The 16,687-nt window shown below is 35.0% G+C and overlaps 1 long non-coding RNA gene across 1 annotated transcript in view; it reads right to left on the reverse strand.

Annotated features, from left to right (window-relative positions):
- Positions 1-16,591, reverse strand: part of LOC141572192 (uncharacterized) — a 48,124-nt gene extending 31,533 nt beyond the window's left edge. The window contains exon 1 of the long non-coding RNA XR_012497415.1: positions 16,488-16,591. This is a non-coding gene — a long non-coding RNA (uncharacterized LOC141572192). The remainder of the gene's footprint in view (positions 1-16,487) is intronic.
- Positions 16,592-16,687: the final 96 nt, after the last annotated feature.

Here is a 16,687-nt window from a genome sequence, read left to right on the forward strand (position 1 = left end):
AGTTGCAAGAAAATTTAGACCATTAGGTCCATCTTCCTAATTTTACACATGAGAAGACTGGACCTATGACTTCACCAAGATTATAAGGGGCAAGGTTCTTATTTCATGAGGAAAAACACTGATGATCATATTTGATCTGACTGAAAATGATTTATGTTAATTTTCCCCAAATTTTTGCCTATTGTTTGGAAAATGAAAATTTAGTATGGGAATATAAGAGTTCAGAATTTAATGGTTTCATATGTTCAAACTAAATAGTTTTATGTCAGATATGTGAGAGATAGAACTATTTTTCCTTGTAACTTATTTTTCTCTTTGAGTCTTCATGACTGTTCATCAGCCGAAAATTGAAATTTTTTTATTTCTGCATACTCCAATCACTTCTGATTTAAAACTTAGTTGTTCTTAGGTCTGTCAGATTCAAATATGTTGTTATAGTCCAGTTTGGGTATAGCTGACTCAGTCACTGTTCGGTTACTCTCTCTCTCTCTCTCTCTCTCTCTCTCTCTCTCTCTCTCTCTCTCTCTCTCTCTCTCTCTGAGCCCCCTTTCCGCTTTCCTCACTCTCCCACAGCATCGATGATATGTACACTAAGGCACCTACAGGGGAGGTTTTGGTTGGGTGTCCTTGTCCAAATCTTGGCTTGGTGTTTGGTACAGACCATATCTTACCACCAGTGCCCTGGAAGGTGATGTTTGGTTATTCTATGCATAGGGCATTTTAGGTGATAGTGGAATACCTACTGCCTTGTTCCTTCCGCTTCTAGGGAATCCATGCCATTGACAATGCTTGTGTGAGTCTTTTACTTTCTTGGGGGCCTGAGTACCTCCATTATTCATGCTTCAACTTACCATTTAAAGACGATTTTTCTGGCCACAAAAAACTGCTGGATTCTTTCCACATCGGGAATGTAAAGAGAGACCAGACCTAGATAGTTCCCAGTCCCTTTCTTTTCTTACCTCTTTCTGTTTAGTTGTATCACACTGCCATTTCTCTGTCATTCCACTTCATTTGTGCCCAGCACCAAAGGGTGGGTTCTAGCCCTTAGCCAACTCCTGTGGGACCAAGGAGGCCCCTGGGATTTTCAAATCGTTGGTCTTCAGGTCTCCCAAATTTTGTAGCTGGGCTATGAAATGCCACCTTCTACTGGGTGAAGACGAACACTTTCCTTCTCCCAACTCTCCTGGCTGAGGCATCCATTTATCTCTTGAGTTGGTAAAAAGCAAAGGATTAGTGGTGACTCATTTGCACCTTTGATGGATTTAGGGCCTAACACCCAGTGGTAAAATCCTATTTGAATTTAGATATTTTTTGGAATAACTATTATTATTATTTTATGTAGACAGCAGTTTCTGTAGTAATCTGTGCCCTTTTAGTTTAGCCGCCAGAGGAGGGGAAAAGTCAGCAGAATAAAAAAGCAAATTCTTATGAACATTTTATACTCCTGTTTTCCTATGGCTTTGGATAATCCAGTATATGTCAGCAGAGAAACAGTAACCATTTTGTGCAATTGTAAAGATTTTATGGCCTGCACGATTAACACTACACGTAGATTAACCGGTTTGGAAGACAATGGGAAGAACATAGAATTTTTCACTGTATTTCATGGAACAGTTTTGAAAGATAAAAACTAGGTATGTTTCACCATTAAGGAAGCATTTTGCAAACACTAGGAAAACTATTTAAAAAGTAGATCATGTCGCAATGACAGGATGGTTGACTGACCTGATTGATGCTTTTTACAAATCATGGGTGACATTTAGTGCACACTTACTCTTGGCCAAGCACTGGTCTAAGTATTTTATGTATATAAAAGAACTTAATCCTTGCAGCTCTTTGAAGTAGCTTTGTTATATTATTCCCTTGTCAGTTTACAGATGAGAACATTAAGGCCCAAAGGGGTTAGTCGTTTGTCCAAGCGTATCAGCCAGTAAGTGGCAGAGCTGGGATTATAAACTATCTACTGTATACCATACTCTTGGTTTCTCAACGATATCATTAGATCTGACAATCAAGATTACATATACCAACCTGAGTTAGGTATATAGGGGGCAGTACATCATCCTACAGTGCGGCTGTCTTTGCTAGTCATGACTGAATGTGTTCCACTTCGCTTCTGTCTCAAAAGCGCGGTGATGCTTACCCTCTGTATTTCCTGGACATATTTAAAAATATGATTCTGGGACCCATACAGAGTTAATTCAGCAGGTCAAGTTGGAGATCTGGGATCTGTGTACTTTCAAGTATGCCCAGATGGTTCTGAGGTTATGCAGGTCTCTTTCTGGATCTTGGTCTTCCTCTGAGTGCTGTATCTCTAGTTCTGATGCTTATGCAATGCTTTCCCACACATTTCAGGCAGAAGGGTCAGCAGCGCAAAGGCTCTAGGGTAGAGTGGGAATAGATTCGCATGTTTAAAGTTCAGGAAAAAGGCCAGTGTGGCTGAGGCTTGGTGAAACGTGGGAGAGGAACAGAAAATGTGACCAAAGAGGCCAGATCACGGAGGGCCTGATAAGCTATGGGATGGGATTTGCATTTAATTCCACATAAAGTGGGACACTGCGAGGACATATGCAAGGATGGCCATCGTGAAATTTAACACCTTAAACATCAAATGAAATTCAAGCAGTGTTTTCAGAATTAAACATTTTCACTAGATTCTCCATCTCATGGGGGTAGACTCCTGGGCTGCTTTTGCAAAGATATGTAAGTTTTAGCTATTTCTTTGCACAAAATTATTTTTATATCATATTTTATATAAGATATCATAGGCCACTCTACTGAAAAACTGAGAAAGATACTTCTTAATTCTTTTGGCTTGCCTTTTAACATCCATTTAAAAAATTCTATGCTTTAAAGTCCATGTTCTGGAATTTACTGTATTAGTTTCTATTCCTGCTGTAACTAATTCCCACAAATGTAGCAGCTTAAAATAACAAACTATTCTCTTGCAGTTCTCTAGGTCAGAAGTCTGGGCAAAGATGAAGATATCAGCAGGACTGCATTCCTTTATGGGGGGCTATAGGAGACATTAGTTTCTTTGCCTTTTCTAGCTTCTAGAGGCCACCCACAATCCCTGGCTCCTGGCTTTCTTCCTCCACCTTCAAAACCAGCAAGGTTCATCTTTCTGACCGTTTGTCTGTAGTCATGTCCCTTTGACCGCAGCTGGTAAATGTTCTCTGCTGTTCAGCACCTATGTGATTAGCAACACTCAGACGATCCAGAATAATCTCTCTCTCTTAAGGTCCTTAATTTAACCACTTTTGCAAAATCTCTTTTGCCATATAAGGAAATATATTCTCTGGTTCTGAGGATTAGGACATCTTGACATCTTTGGGTGGGGCATTATTCTGCTTACCACACTGTGCTTCTTTTCGAAGGAAATTACCTTCAGATTCAAATTTTCATAAAAAGTTCGATGTAGCATAAAAGTCAGGAGCTGGTTTGAATCTGGCATTCTTTTCTGAGTGGTGATTTTTCAGAGAGGTTTTCTTTTTTTTCCTCTGTGAAATCCATGAAATATTTTATCATTTTCTAAAATCGTTACCAGCTCCATTATACCTTAAATGTGTATAGAAGCTTCTATATTACACATAAATTGTTTTTCTTTCAATTGTTTCCTCTCCCCAAGTATTCTTTTCTTCTATTTGCGCATTATCTTTATGTCAAAGCATTTCTCAACTTGACATTTTCTTTCCAAGGTTCAAGCCTCCCATTGCAAAGGCTTTTTATTGCTTCATAGGAGGAACTCATCACAAAGTTGTTTTTATTCACTACTTGATTACTTCACTTTCTGACACCAACATCATTTTAACCTCTAAAAGGTACAGATGTTTCATGTGATATTTATGAGACAGAGGTCATAAAGACAATTACATTGTTGGTGTTCTTGGTTAAGTGTCAGCTTTAAAATGAATAGGTGTATGTTTATCTGATATAAACATACATAATACATATATGTAAAATATATGTATGTTATATATATCTATGTATAGATATATAGACAATGGGGAGAGATTACAAATGACAGTTCATAATACATATATGTATATATGTATTATGAACTGTCATTTGTAATCTCTCCCCATTGTCTTATAACCTGGCAGCTAACTACCTGTGACATAGACTGCCAGGTACTCAGAGTTCTCCTGAGAGTTTAAATACAGGTAGAAAGGGTGTGAAATGTATAGTCATCAACAGATTATAAATCTTATTGTTGTTATCTATTTCAAAAACTGTACAAACCTGGTATTTCAGAGTTCCTATTAGCTCCTCCATACAGAGATTTGGATTTAGAGTTATAGCTCTTTATATCAACTCTTAAACTCGAAAGTGCATGACAGCACATTTGTATGTCTATTCCACTTAGCAGGAAGGACCAAAAAAAAAAAAAAAAAGCAACTTCTCACAGGTTTTGTCATTTAATTTGCTCTGTCCTTACATTTTTGTAAATGTTGTGGCTGTTCTTTGACAAGTCTCTAATTTTTCAAATAGAATGACTGTTCATAAGAGGATTTCAATTTTCAGCACTTGGCTTTTTTTTCTTTTTTTCTTTTTTCCTTCTTAAATATGCAGCTTAAATTGTGAAAATGCCAGGTTGAACTTCAGCTATTCAAATTCGAATATCACCCAAAGTCTCCTTAACTCCTGTGATATTTCATCTTTGCTCAAATCTCTGCTTTTTTTATGTCACGTTGGGGGAAGTCTGCCCTTCCTACTTTTCAGCTTGAGGGATAGGGCAGTCTGGTGCCTGGATCATTTCGGAGACTACATTGTTTTCTCCCAGTTTTTCTGTCTTTGTTTCTAACGTTAGAAGTATGGTTAAGTGCCCTTGTAGCTGGGTAGTGTATTCTCAACCACTCAGGAGGTTGGGTGTTTGTCAGGGACCGTTGATAAATGGGCATAAAGATTGGCATCACCATTGTGTGGAGCTACTGGGGAAGCCAGGTTATCGGAGTGGCTTTTAGAAAATCTCTTTTCTTAATCTCTGGATTAAAACAAATGAATCTTTTGAAAAGTCTATTTCAATATAAGCTAACCTAATTTAGAAAAATTTCCAAGACTGTAAAATAGTTACTGAGAAAATCTGAAATGATGTTACTGCTCAGGTTGTGAAAATACTCGGGTCAACTTGCACCAATTTGAAAATATTATATTTGTAGACAAATGGCACAAATATATCACAGCCCTAAAATTGGTTTATAAAACAATCTAAACATTGCATGCAGCATCAAAATATTTTAAGGATGTGCTTGAGGGACTGCAAACCTTCATTTCATGGGAAAATAAAGAACACAGTGCTAAGGAAATTGATGTTATGCTAGAAAGTTCCCTGTCTAAAATAGGTATACAAGCTGTGAAGGGGAAAAGCAAGCCATCCATCTAATGCATCACTTCCAAGCATTGAAAACAAAAGTCTAAACTATAATAGATATAGCTCAGTATTTTAATTTTTTCGTTAATAATCTTGAGAGAATTTATTTTAAGGTATTTGAGAATTGATTTGATGAAAGACTGTATAGTTTGCTATGGAGTATTTAAAGTTGAATCCCACATGGCCTGTAGGCTCATGGCCATTTAATTGGAGACCAAAAGCATAGTACATGAAAATAATTGCCGAACATGGTAGAGAGTGTTTACTGCCATTAAATGGGTAGAGTTCAAATAATGTAGGACTTTATAGAGGACAAACGGTTGGTATCAACTTGTTCAGGGAATGCTTAGTGGAATTGGTATTTGAAATGGGCCTTGGAGGCTATCTTCAAATCTGGGAGTTCAGAAGGAGCAGGACAGATGGCATGGAAGCAGGGCAGGTGATGGAGGGTGTCGTTCTGCTATTGGCGTGCCAAGGGCAGAATGAGGAATAGGACACATATTCCAAACTGACACTCCTTAGCCCTCATCCCATCTGAAGACATATTTTCACTGGCTTGAAGAATATTAGCCTTTTTTTTGAAGTAATTTCCTACATTAAAAAATCAGGAGATTTTATATAAAATCTCCAGAGATTTTATATTTCTGGCTTCTCTTGATTCACCAGGTCCACACTATTCCTTGGTAGCGGTCAGCTAGAGCTGAGTAGCTGCAACACCCTTCAGAAGGGGCTCGTGGTCTCCATCAGCTGTCCCAGCCCAGGACCACTTCACTCATTTATGTACCCCGCCTCTCTGTTGGTGTGGGAGATCACCACCATCAAGTTAGGACCAGATCATGAGGGGTCTTGTATGAACAAGCTAGTCAATTTAACTTATTTTTTTTCCTGTAGAAAATGGGTTTTGAGAAAGGAGTGACACAACCAGAATAATGCTTCAGAAAGATTTAACTGGGGCCTGTATTTTAGATGGATTGGGAAAGTGAGAATTAGAGGTGGAGAGAAAAATTAGGAAGCTACAAAATAAATCATGTAAAAAATAATGAGGATGAAATTGGGAGAGCGGCCAGGTAGAGAAATTATGAAAGTGAATTTATACGATTTTGAATCTTAGAATTTTGAATTATTATATTCATAACTTATGCATTTGTAAGATTTTTGTGACTGCTCATTTATGTGAGGTTTAGAGAGGGAAGAATTCAAGTGTCTTATCTCTATCTCTATCTTTTACATAGTGCCTACACAGTATTAATTTGTACTAGGGGATATCAGAGCAAACAACCCTATTAAGATTTTGGTTTTATTTATTATAAGAATGCTAAGGATATTGTTCACATGTTACTTAGAATCTTGTCAAGATAACCCCTCTGATCTGAGTACTGGGAACAAAAATGCTCATACTCATTGACTAATCTATCTAGAAAGCTCAGAGCTATCCATGTGACCACGTTAATTTCATTACATGCAGTACTTTGTGTATTAACTTTATTTTTTACTCTACCTTAAACTAAAAAAAATAAAATCTTTCTCTTTGTCTTAGTGTGTTTACTAGTAATTCTAAAAGTGCTAATGTAATTTGATGGTATTTAAAAAGTTACCTTACATCCTGTTTAAGAACTATTTAGAGTATGAAGTACATATTATAATCATATGAATTAATCTCATGTTTAAATTAAGCCTGATTTTCCCCTTTCATAGCTTTATAAAGATAAAATAAAAGTAACTGGATTTGATAAAAAGTTAGATGAAGGAAATATTTTATGGAGATTCTCAAGGTTTGAAAATTCAGGAAAAATTCATTGACTCAAAGAAAAGCCAAGAAATGTTACTCAGAAATTAGAAAATATTAAAGCAATGTTAACAAATTAGTACGTGGTTGGAAGAAGAAATCTTATTCCATTATAAAAGACTGTTTAGAAAATACTCATTCTGGCATTATGATGATATTCATTCTGATTTGTATATTATTTTATCTTGGAGTTATGCTTAGAAAAGTTTTCCAGGCTTGGGAAAAAACTAAGTCTTTGTGACTCAAAAGTCGATGAAGGAATATAACCCATTGAATTCAAACATCTTGGTACTAAGTTGATACTAATCTGATAGTTCTGCTCCTTAAATTGTTTTGCTTGGATTTTTGAACAATTGGCATGATCCTTCAGTGTCCTTTTCACATTCTGAAACTACTGAAATGAGCAGAAGATGCTCCCTGTCCGTAGGATGGAAAGGAATCTAACCCTTGACTGTGAAAGCATTCATGGCAAAACGTTAAGCAGATGAAATAATGCAATATTCATTTTTCACATAAGAAAAATAATTTTACTTGCAAGAACTGGAAAACTATGTTATTACCTATTTTATTTGAAATTAATACTTCTGATATTATTTAGTTTAGAGAAAAAGACATGAGATTGGGAGTCAGGCTTATTACACAGATCAATCTCCAAATGGCTCAAAGACTTTAGGCAAATTTAGGTTAATCTATCTGCAATTTACTTTCTTTATTTCCTAAAATGGCACAGGTGTCTTTGAAGTAGATGGTCTCTTCCCTTTCCAACATTATACGATTTTCATCTCTATTGTCTACATGTGGCTAAAAGGTTTGTGCTGGAAAGAAGTCCACTCTGTCCATGAAGAGGTCCTCTCTGCACGAGGCTTTCATCTTTTAAGGGCTTCCTTTGCATTTTGCATTTGTTTCTTTGCTTTGTGCAGGCCTATTTAAATTTGACTCTGTCATTGGCAGCTTCATAAAGTGAATGGAAATAGGTCATGCTGAGGAAGGGAATGATTGATTAAAGAGAATGATAAAGAAGGCTGAAGAAGAATAAGGGAAATATGAAGAAGCTGAGAAAATAGTTAATCAAGAGAGTAGGAGAGGGTTGAGAACCAGAGAGTTGAAAAGCCCTTTGATTTAGGAAATATTTTTATATTTTATCACTTTATTTAGAATTGACTATTTGGATAAATTTCCTAAGACTATTTCTGCATTTCAAGGACCATGGGTCAAAGGTATTTCGTTCATATTACTCTCCTTTTGCTTTTTTTTTATGCTTCTAATTGACTTCTGTAAACAAATGTGTCTACTCTCAAGTCGACTAATCTGTTTGTATTTAGATTTATTCTTATTAAATTGTTGAGCCAACTCCCTTTTTTTTTTTTTTTTTAAATTATATAGGAGAACAGTGTGTTTCTCCAGGGCCCATCAGCTTCAAGTCGTTGTCCTTCAACCTAGTTGTGGAGGGCGAAGCTCAGCTCCAAGTCCAGTCGCTGTTTTCAATCTTTAGTTGCAGGGGCACAGCCCACCATCCCATGGGGGAATTGAACCGGAGACCTTGTTGTTGAGAGCTCGCGCTCTAACCAACTGAGCCACCTGGCTGCCCCTTGAGCCAATTCTTTTTTAAGAATCACAACTGAAAACCCCTTTGGCTGATGGAACACAGTCTCTTTTGTTTTCTCATTTGACCTCCCTGACAGCTCTTTTCCATCTCCTTTGCTGGTTCTTCCTCAATTTTGGGACAGGCTTCTAAACATAGGACTGCCCGAGGACTCCCTCCTCAGGCTGCAATGCATCTTGATCTGCTCTGATCTTTAGGTGATCTCATCCAGTCCTATTGTAGTACATACATCTATATGCTGAAAACTCTCAATGGTCAGAGCACCACCAGGAAACCTCACACAAAGCTGGTTTATTTAACTTGCTGAATATGGGACAGTTTCACCTTGACAGAGTCCCAGGGGCGTCTCAAAAGGGGAACATAGGCAAGGATACTTACAGAGCTTTAAGGGCTGGAGTTAGTCATGGTCGTTTTAAGATGAGGCAAGTAAGTGTGTCTGGGCAAGGATTAATCAGAATTGAATGAGTTGCTATTTAAATGTCTCCTTGTCAGAAAGGCCTTCCTTGATAATCTTATATAAAATAGAGCAACTCTATTCCAACTTTCTATTCACTCAGACTGCTTTATAATTCATAGCAGTTCTCACCACTTGGCATATTTTGTATTGATTTATTTTTTATTATTGGATTCCTCTAGCTCTTATGTAAAATTCCACTAGGGCAAGCTTTTCACCTGTCTGGCTCACGGCCAGAGCCCTGGTACTTAGAACAAAGCCTAATAAGCACTCAATGCACATTTGTGGAATAAATGAATAAATGGTGCTCTTAATTAATGCTAGCTGTAATAACTACTTTTACTTAGCAACTTTTAATTAGTAATTATTTCCCAGCTTAAATTTGTGATTAGATTTGATGTCATTTCAAAGGCTGCAAGCAGTCAGGTAGGTTTGAGAAGAGGCTCATCTTGTTTAAGTACCATCTTGTCTTGATTTGTGGCCAGGGTCTCCTTTTCCAGATAGTGATAGATGTTCCCAGGTGACTAGTCCAAGATGGTAGTGAGTGGGCAAGAGGGATATGACCTCTTGTTTTGTTTCAGTCTTTTTACTTCTATGAATCTCAGTATCAGGGGAAGCAATGGCATTTCGTTTGTTCTTTTTCCCTTCCTCATTTCTTGTTTGCTTCTTTACCTCAACTCACCTCCTTTTTTCTTTTTTTCATAAGGGAAGTTGTCAGGTTAGCACTGTACTTACCCATGGAAAAGCAATTTAATCTAATTTTAATACAGTAGAAAACATTAATTACTGATTTTCATTCCTGTCAAAGCTCTTCAGACTTCCTCAAAGCCATGCTTCACAGTCAATACTTATTTATATAAACTTACACCTTGTTTTAAAATAAACAATGGAATGTGCACCATATGTTCTCCAATTTGATAATGAGCAGCATGTGCGAGGATAAATTTCATTTTCTATAGTACAGCCACTTGATCGTTTGTATAGGGCTCCTGAAGTAGGCTCTTGGATCAGGAGGGGAGACAACAGCTAGAATTGTACCTGAAGCTGTGAAGAAGCTAAGGATGTGTGTCTTACTCTTTTTTTGGTAAACTTGCTTTTGTTTTAAATTTGTAACAATATAATACATGCAGAGGTTTAAAAGAAATTTTTAAAGTACCAAAGTGCTTATAATATTTAAAGTAGCAACAGCAGCAACCTCTGTTGCACTTTCTATTCTTCTGCCAAGTCTCAATCCCCAGCAATAACTGCTTTGATCATTTAGCCGTTTTTATTCTAGCATTTGATTTACTTTTAAAAATAATATGCTTATATTGTTGTTTTTTGGTTTATCAATTCTAGAGTCTATTTATTGATTTCCTATTATAGTAGATGAGCATTTAGCTCTTCCTGCATCACTCTTTCAAATCTCTTCCCTTATCCTTCCAATGGTTGTGTCCTAATGAAACAATAATCACTTACATTAATGTAATTCTGCTAATATTACTCTCTGAAAAACCAAGGAGTATATTTTGATTATATTTCCTTTCTTAAACAACTTTTTGCTTTTCCTGTAGTTAACCATTATTCAATTTGTTTCTTTTCCTATAGTTTCAATTATCTAATTTATTGCTCTATAGTTATCTTTAATTTTTCAGAGGTTTTATCAAATCTCCCATAGGGCCATGGATAATTCCAAGAAGTACCATTCACTCAGGAGTTGTGATATATTGTGGTATTGTAAACTTATCAGTGTTTTTTTTTTCCCCCAAGTTTCCATTGCATTTCCATATACATTTTAAAATCAGTTTGTCAATCCTATAAAAAATAACTAGTTGGAATTTTGGGGAGGATTACATTAAATCTATAGATCTCTTTGAGGAGCACTGACATCTTAACAACTTTAGCTTTCCAATGCCCGGACATGGTTATGCCTCTCCATTAATTATGTGTTTCTTAATTTCTCTCAGTATTGTTTTGTAAGATGTTACATGTCTTCTGACAGATTTATCTCTAATGCTATTTAAAGGATATTGTTTTAAAATTTTAATTTCTAATTGTTTGCTGCTGATCTATAAAAATACCGTTGAGTTTCCTATATTGATCTTACATCTGCTAAACTCACTTATTAGTTATAATAGCATTTTTGTAGGTTTCATTAAAGTTTACATATAGGTAGATGCTCATGTCTGTGAGTAAAGAGACATTTAGTTTTTGAATTTCCAATCTGGATGCCCTTTATTTCTGTTCTTTACCTTATTGCACTGTCTGTAACTGATAGTATATAGACGTGGTTAGAGTGGACACCCTTGAGTTGTTTGTAATCCTAGATCTAGAGCATTTAGTCTTTCATCATCAAGCCTATTTGTGGTAAGGTTTTTCATAGACATTTTTATCAGATTGAGGGAGTTTCCTTTTATTTCTACTTTGTTAGAGTTATTTTGGGGAATGAATGTTGGATTTTGCAGAATGCTTTCTCTATGTCTGTTGAAATTATAATGCAGTTTTTCTTTCTTGATTCTTTAATATAATGAATTGCATTGATTGATTTAAAATGTTCAACCGAATGTACTCTTGAGCTAAACTCCATTTGGTAATGATAAATTATCCTTTTTAATATATTGTTGATTTAAACTTCTAAACCTTGGTTTAGAATTTTTGCATCTATTTTCATGAGGGATGTTGGTCTGTAGTTTTCTTTTCTTGTAATATCTCTCTTAAGTTTTAGTATCAGGGTAATTCTGACCTCATAGAATTAATTGGAAAGGATCATCTCTTCAATTTTCTGGAAAATTTTGTGCAGAATTGGTATTTTTGTTCTTAAATGTTTCTTAAATATGTGTTTCAGTTCATTATTTCATCAGTGAAGCAATCTGGACCTGGAGTTGTCTTTGTCAGAAAAATTTAAATTAGAAATTAAATTTCCTTAATAGATTTGGGACTATTAATAATATGTAGTTCTTGGTGATCTTTGGTACTTTGTATCATTCAAGGAATTTTTCCATTTTATTTAAGTTTTTTAATTTACTGACAAAGTTATTCATAATATTCCATTGTTATTCTTTTAATATATGCATGATTCATAGGGATATCACTTATCTATGATTGGCAACTTGTGTCTTATCTTTTTTTTCCGATCACTCTGGCTAGGTATTTATGAATTTTATTGATTTTAAAGTGCATTTCCTATAAAGTGTATAGTGGGTCTTGCCTTATTTAACCAATGTGGCAATCTAACTTTTAACTGGTGATATTTATCTTTAATGTGAATATTGATATGGTTTATTTAAATCTTATTATCTTATAATTTGTTTTCTATTGACTCACTTGTTGTTTGTTACCCTTTTCCTCTTTTTATTACTTCTTTTGAATTAATTGAGTATTTTTCTATTTTACTCCCTTTATTGGCTTATTAGTTATAACTCCTTTTAAAATTTTTGTTATTTTAGTGCTTGCTTTAGGATTTATAGCATATCACAGTCTACTGTCAAATGATAGTATACCACTTTATGGTACAGTGTAGGATCTTTACAATAGTATACTATCATTTCTCCCCTTCTGACCTTTGTGTTATTACTGTCATACATTTTACTTATACGTTTATTATAAACTCCACCATGCTTGTTCTTCTTTTTGTTTAAATGTTTAATGATCTTTAAAAAAAGATTTAGGTAATAAGATTAATTATTATATATTTACTCATATACTTAACTTTTCCTGTATTCTTCATTCTTTTACATGGATCCATGTTCCCATTTAGTACCATTTCCCTCTACCTGAAGGAATTACTTTACTATTTTTTTTATAATATGGGTCTGTTTGTAATGAATTCTTCCAGTTCTTATATATCTGAAAACGTCATTATTTTGAATTCTATTTTGAGAGTTAGTTTTGCTAGTAATAGAATTAGTCTTTTTAGCATCTAGTACTGTTTATTAAGAAATCTGATTACATTATTATTCTTGTTAAATGTACTTTTGGAAGCTTTTAGAATCTTGCCTTTATTTCTGATGAGTGGGGGGGGGAATTTCATAGTGATGGATATTGGTGTCTATCTTCTTGTGAGAAGGATTTCTGAGCCTTTCCATCTAGAGACAATAGGAACCTTTAGTTCTGGGAAATTTTGTATTCTATATTTTTTGCTTTTTTAATATCTCTTTTTCCCTCTTTCCTACAAGTATTAATTCAATGTTATCATTCTTGATAAACTCTGTATGACTTATCATTTTCCTACTTTAAAAAAATAGTGTGTGTGTGGTGTGTGTGTGTGTGTGTGTGTGTGTGTGTGTTTAACTTATTTTGTTTTCTGGGGAATTTCTGGACAATTTAGTTTCTAGGGAATTTCCGGAAATTTCCTAAATTTTGTATTCCTTGTTTATGGATGTGTTTTTGCTCTCACAGTTTTAATGTTCAAGAGTTCTTTCTGATTTTCTTTTCTTTCCATCTTTTTCTCATTTTTCTTTTTTCAAACATTCATTTCTTATTTTTTTCTATATAGGATATACTCTATTAGTTTTTTAATTAAAATTTATCGGGGTGACAAAGGTTAGTAAAATTACATAGGTTTCAAGTGTACAAATCTGTAATATGTCATCTATATATCACATTGTGTGTGCAGCACCCCGAGTCAGTTCTCCTTCCATCACCATATATATGACCCTGTTTACCCTCTTCTCTCCTTATCTATTTTGTCTGCATGGATGCAGTTTGTTTTTTTTTTTTTTTTTTTCTACTTTGCTTATCCCTTTCATTTTGGTGTCTTTCCTCAATTATTAGTGATCCTTGCTTGGCTGTCCATTCATTTTTAAGAGTGAGACACTCCAGAGTGGAATGTTATCTCTTGAATATTTGAGTGGTGTGCCTTTATGGCAGCATGCTCTTCAGGGAACAAATTTGCTTTACTGGGGGACTCCTAATTGTCAATGTGGAAAGATATGTTTGTATATTTTCTCTAAGGCCATTTCTTTTCTCCAGAAAAAATCTTCAATTTTCTCCATGGGAGGACTAGTTTGGCTGCAGGATTTTGGGGAAGTAGGGAGGGGCCTGAGGACTCCCATGATTCATATGCACCTTCTTTTCAATCTCGTGCTTCATCTTGCCCTATACTGTACCTGATGTCCTTGAGCACTGAAATCCTTCTTTTCTTTTTCTCCTGAGACTAAAGCTGCAAGCTCCTGTCTGAAGTGAGTTAGAGTGTGCAAGTTATCCTTCATGGGGGTATTACCCAGCACCATGTGATGGAGAGGGACACTGGAGTCTGTCTGCTTCACATACAGTTGTCAACCAATCCTGTGTTTTAGCTCTTGGTCTCTCTTCAATCCTCTTTGGTTCCCAGAGTCACAGCACTACTCTCTAAGGCAAACTGGTTTGCTTCTTAGAGGTACCTCCTGCAGGTACTTTAGGCTGTCACTTTTTCTGCTGTACTGAATCAGTTACTACTCTTCCATTACATTGAATATTCTTGTCTGCTGTTGCCTACACTTCTGTTTGCATTGTCCACATGGGTTCATACACTTTTTTTGTTTTGTTTTGTTTTAAAAAATCATGTTTAATCCTTCACTGGCAGTTTAATTCATTTTTTAAAAAATCATTAAAAGTTAAGTTTAAATTGTTTGGGCTATGTTTAAAAAGATTTCCCTCAGAGAAGGGGCAGTAAAAGAGTTTTTGTTCAACATCTATCACATTTTAGGTTTTGTGAAATGCACTTAAACCTTCCTTGTATGTTAGGTAGCTTTACCCCCTTTAAAAAGTGAGCAAACATGAAAAGATGCTGAACTTCACTCGCTATTAGGGAAGTGCAAATTAAAACCACAATGAGATACCACCTCACTTTTAAATAGAATAGCTTTAATCAGCAAGACAAGGAATAACAAGCATTGGAGAGGCTGTGGAGAACCCTCATACACTGCTGGTAGAAATGTGAATTGGTATAGCTACTATGGAAAACAGTATGTATGTTCCTCAAAATTTAAGAATAGAATTACCATATGACCCAGCAATCCTTCTTCTGGGTATCTATACCCCCAAATCTGAAAATATTTATCTATAAAGATATACCATATTTTGCAGAGTATAATGCACACTTTTTTGCCCAAATATTTGAGGGAAAAATAAGGATGCCCATTATACATGGGTAGTACTAATTCCGTATCTATATAAATGTTTTTAATTCTTTTATTTATGCTTATGAGTTAACATTGTAACTCTAGAAATCAATAATGATATCTGTATGCAAAATAATAGCTTGGAATACAATAATCGGTTTCATTGAACTTATGATGAACTTGCAACAATGAAGAGTTCTTGGCCCTCTATGACACAAATACCATAAATTTGTTACTGGTACATAAAATTTCTTGTACCATAATATATTAAAAAATAAACGCTAAAATTCCTTTATAATACCAAAACAAGTACCTAAATGTAAACAAATACAAATTTGAATTAAAAAATTAAAACAAAAGATTTTTTCCCCTGAAAGTTTGGGCCCAAAAGGTGGGTGCACATTATACACGGGAGTGCGTTATACATGGCAAAATACGGTATGTACCCCTATGTTTATTGCAGCATTATTCATGGTGGGTAAGACATGGAAAAAACCAAAGTGTTCTTTGATAGATCATTAGGTAAAGAATATGTGATATATATATATATATATATATATATATATATATACACACACACACACACACACACACACATATACCACATATTTTATATATATATATATATATATATATATATACACACACACACATATATATACCACATATTATATATATGTAAATAAAATGGAGTATTACTCAGCCATAAGAAAAGAAGAAATAACTGCCATTTGCAACAACATGGATGGATCTTGAGATTATCATGCTAAGTGAAATAAGTCCGACCGAAAAAGTTGAGAACCATATAATTTCACTCATATGTGATATATAAAACTGAAGTCAACAAATGAACAAGACAAACAAACAAGCAAAAACTCATTGACATAGAGAACAGTCTAGTAGTTATCAGAAGGTAAGGGGAGATGGGGGTGGTAGAAGAGGGTAAAGGGGTCAAATATATGGTAATAAAAGTAGAATTGACTTTGAGTGGTGAACACAGAATGCAATATATAGATGATGTATTATAGAATTGTACACTTAAAACCTATATAATTTTATTAACCAATGTCTCCCCAATAAATTTAATTTAAAAAAAGTGAGAAAACAAAGGCTTGTTAACAAACTTTCTCCAGGTCATAAAAGAAAGAACCCAGCTTTATATGCTATACAATTTCATACTTTTTTCTACTCACCAGTGCTTCTCAATCCCTACGGTGACCAGTTGGCCCAGTTTAGGACAATCCCAGTAAGTTCCACATGCCCGAGAACCCCTCAGTCCAAGGCAAAATGGGATGGTTCTGGCTGCACATTAAACAACACAAGAAAGAATTAAAAAAAAAAAAAAATACAAATTCCTGGGTCTTACCTTCCTAAGAATCTGATTTAATAATTC

This window comes from Rhinolophus sinicus, linkage group LG01, assembly GCF_036562045.2.
Source record: "Rhinolophus sinicus isolate RSC01 linkage group LG01, ASM3656204v1, whole genome shotgun sequence".
In the NCBI taxonomy this organism is placed as follows: Eukaryota; Metazoa; Chordata; class Mammalia; order Chiroptera; family Rhinolophidae; genus Rhinolophus; species Rhinolophus sinicus.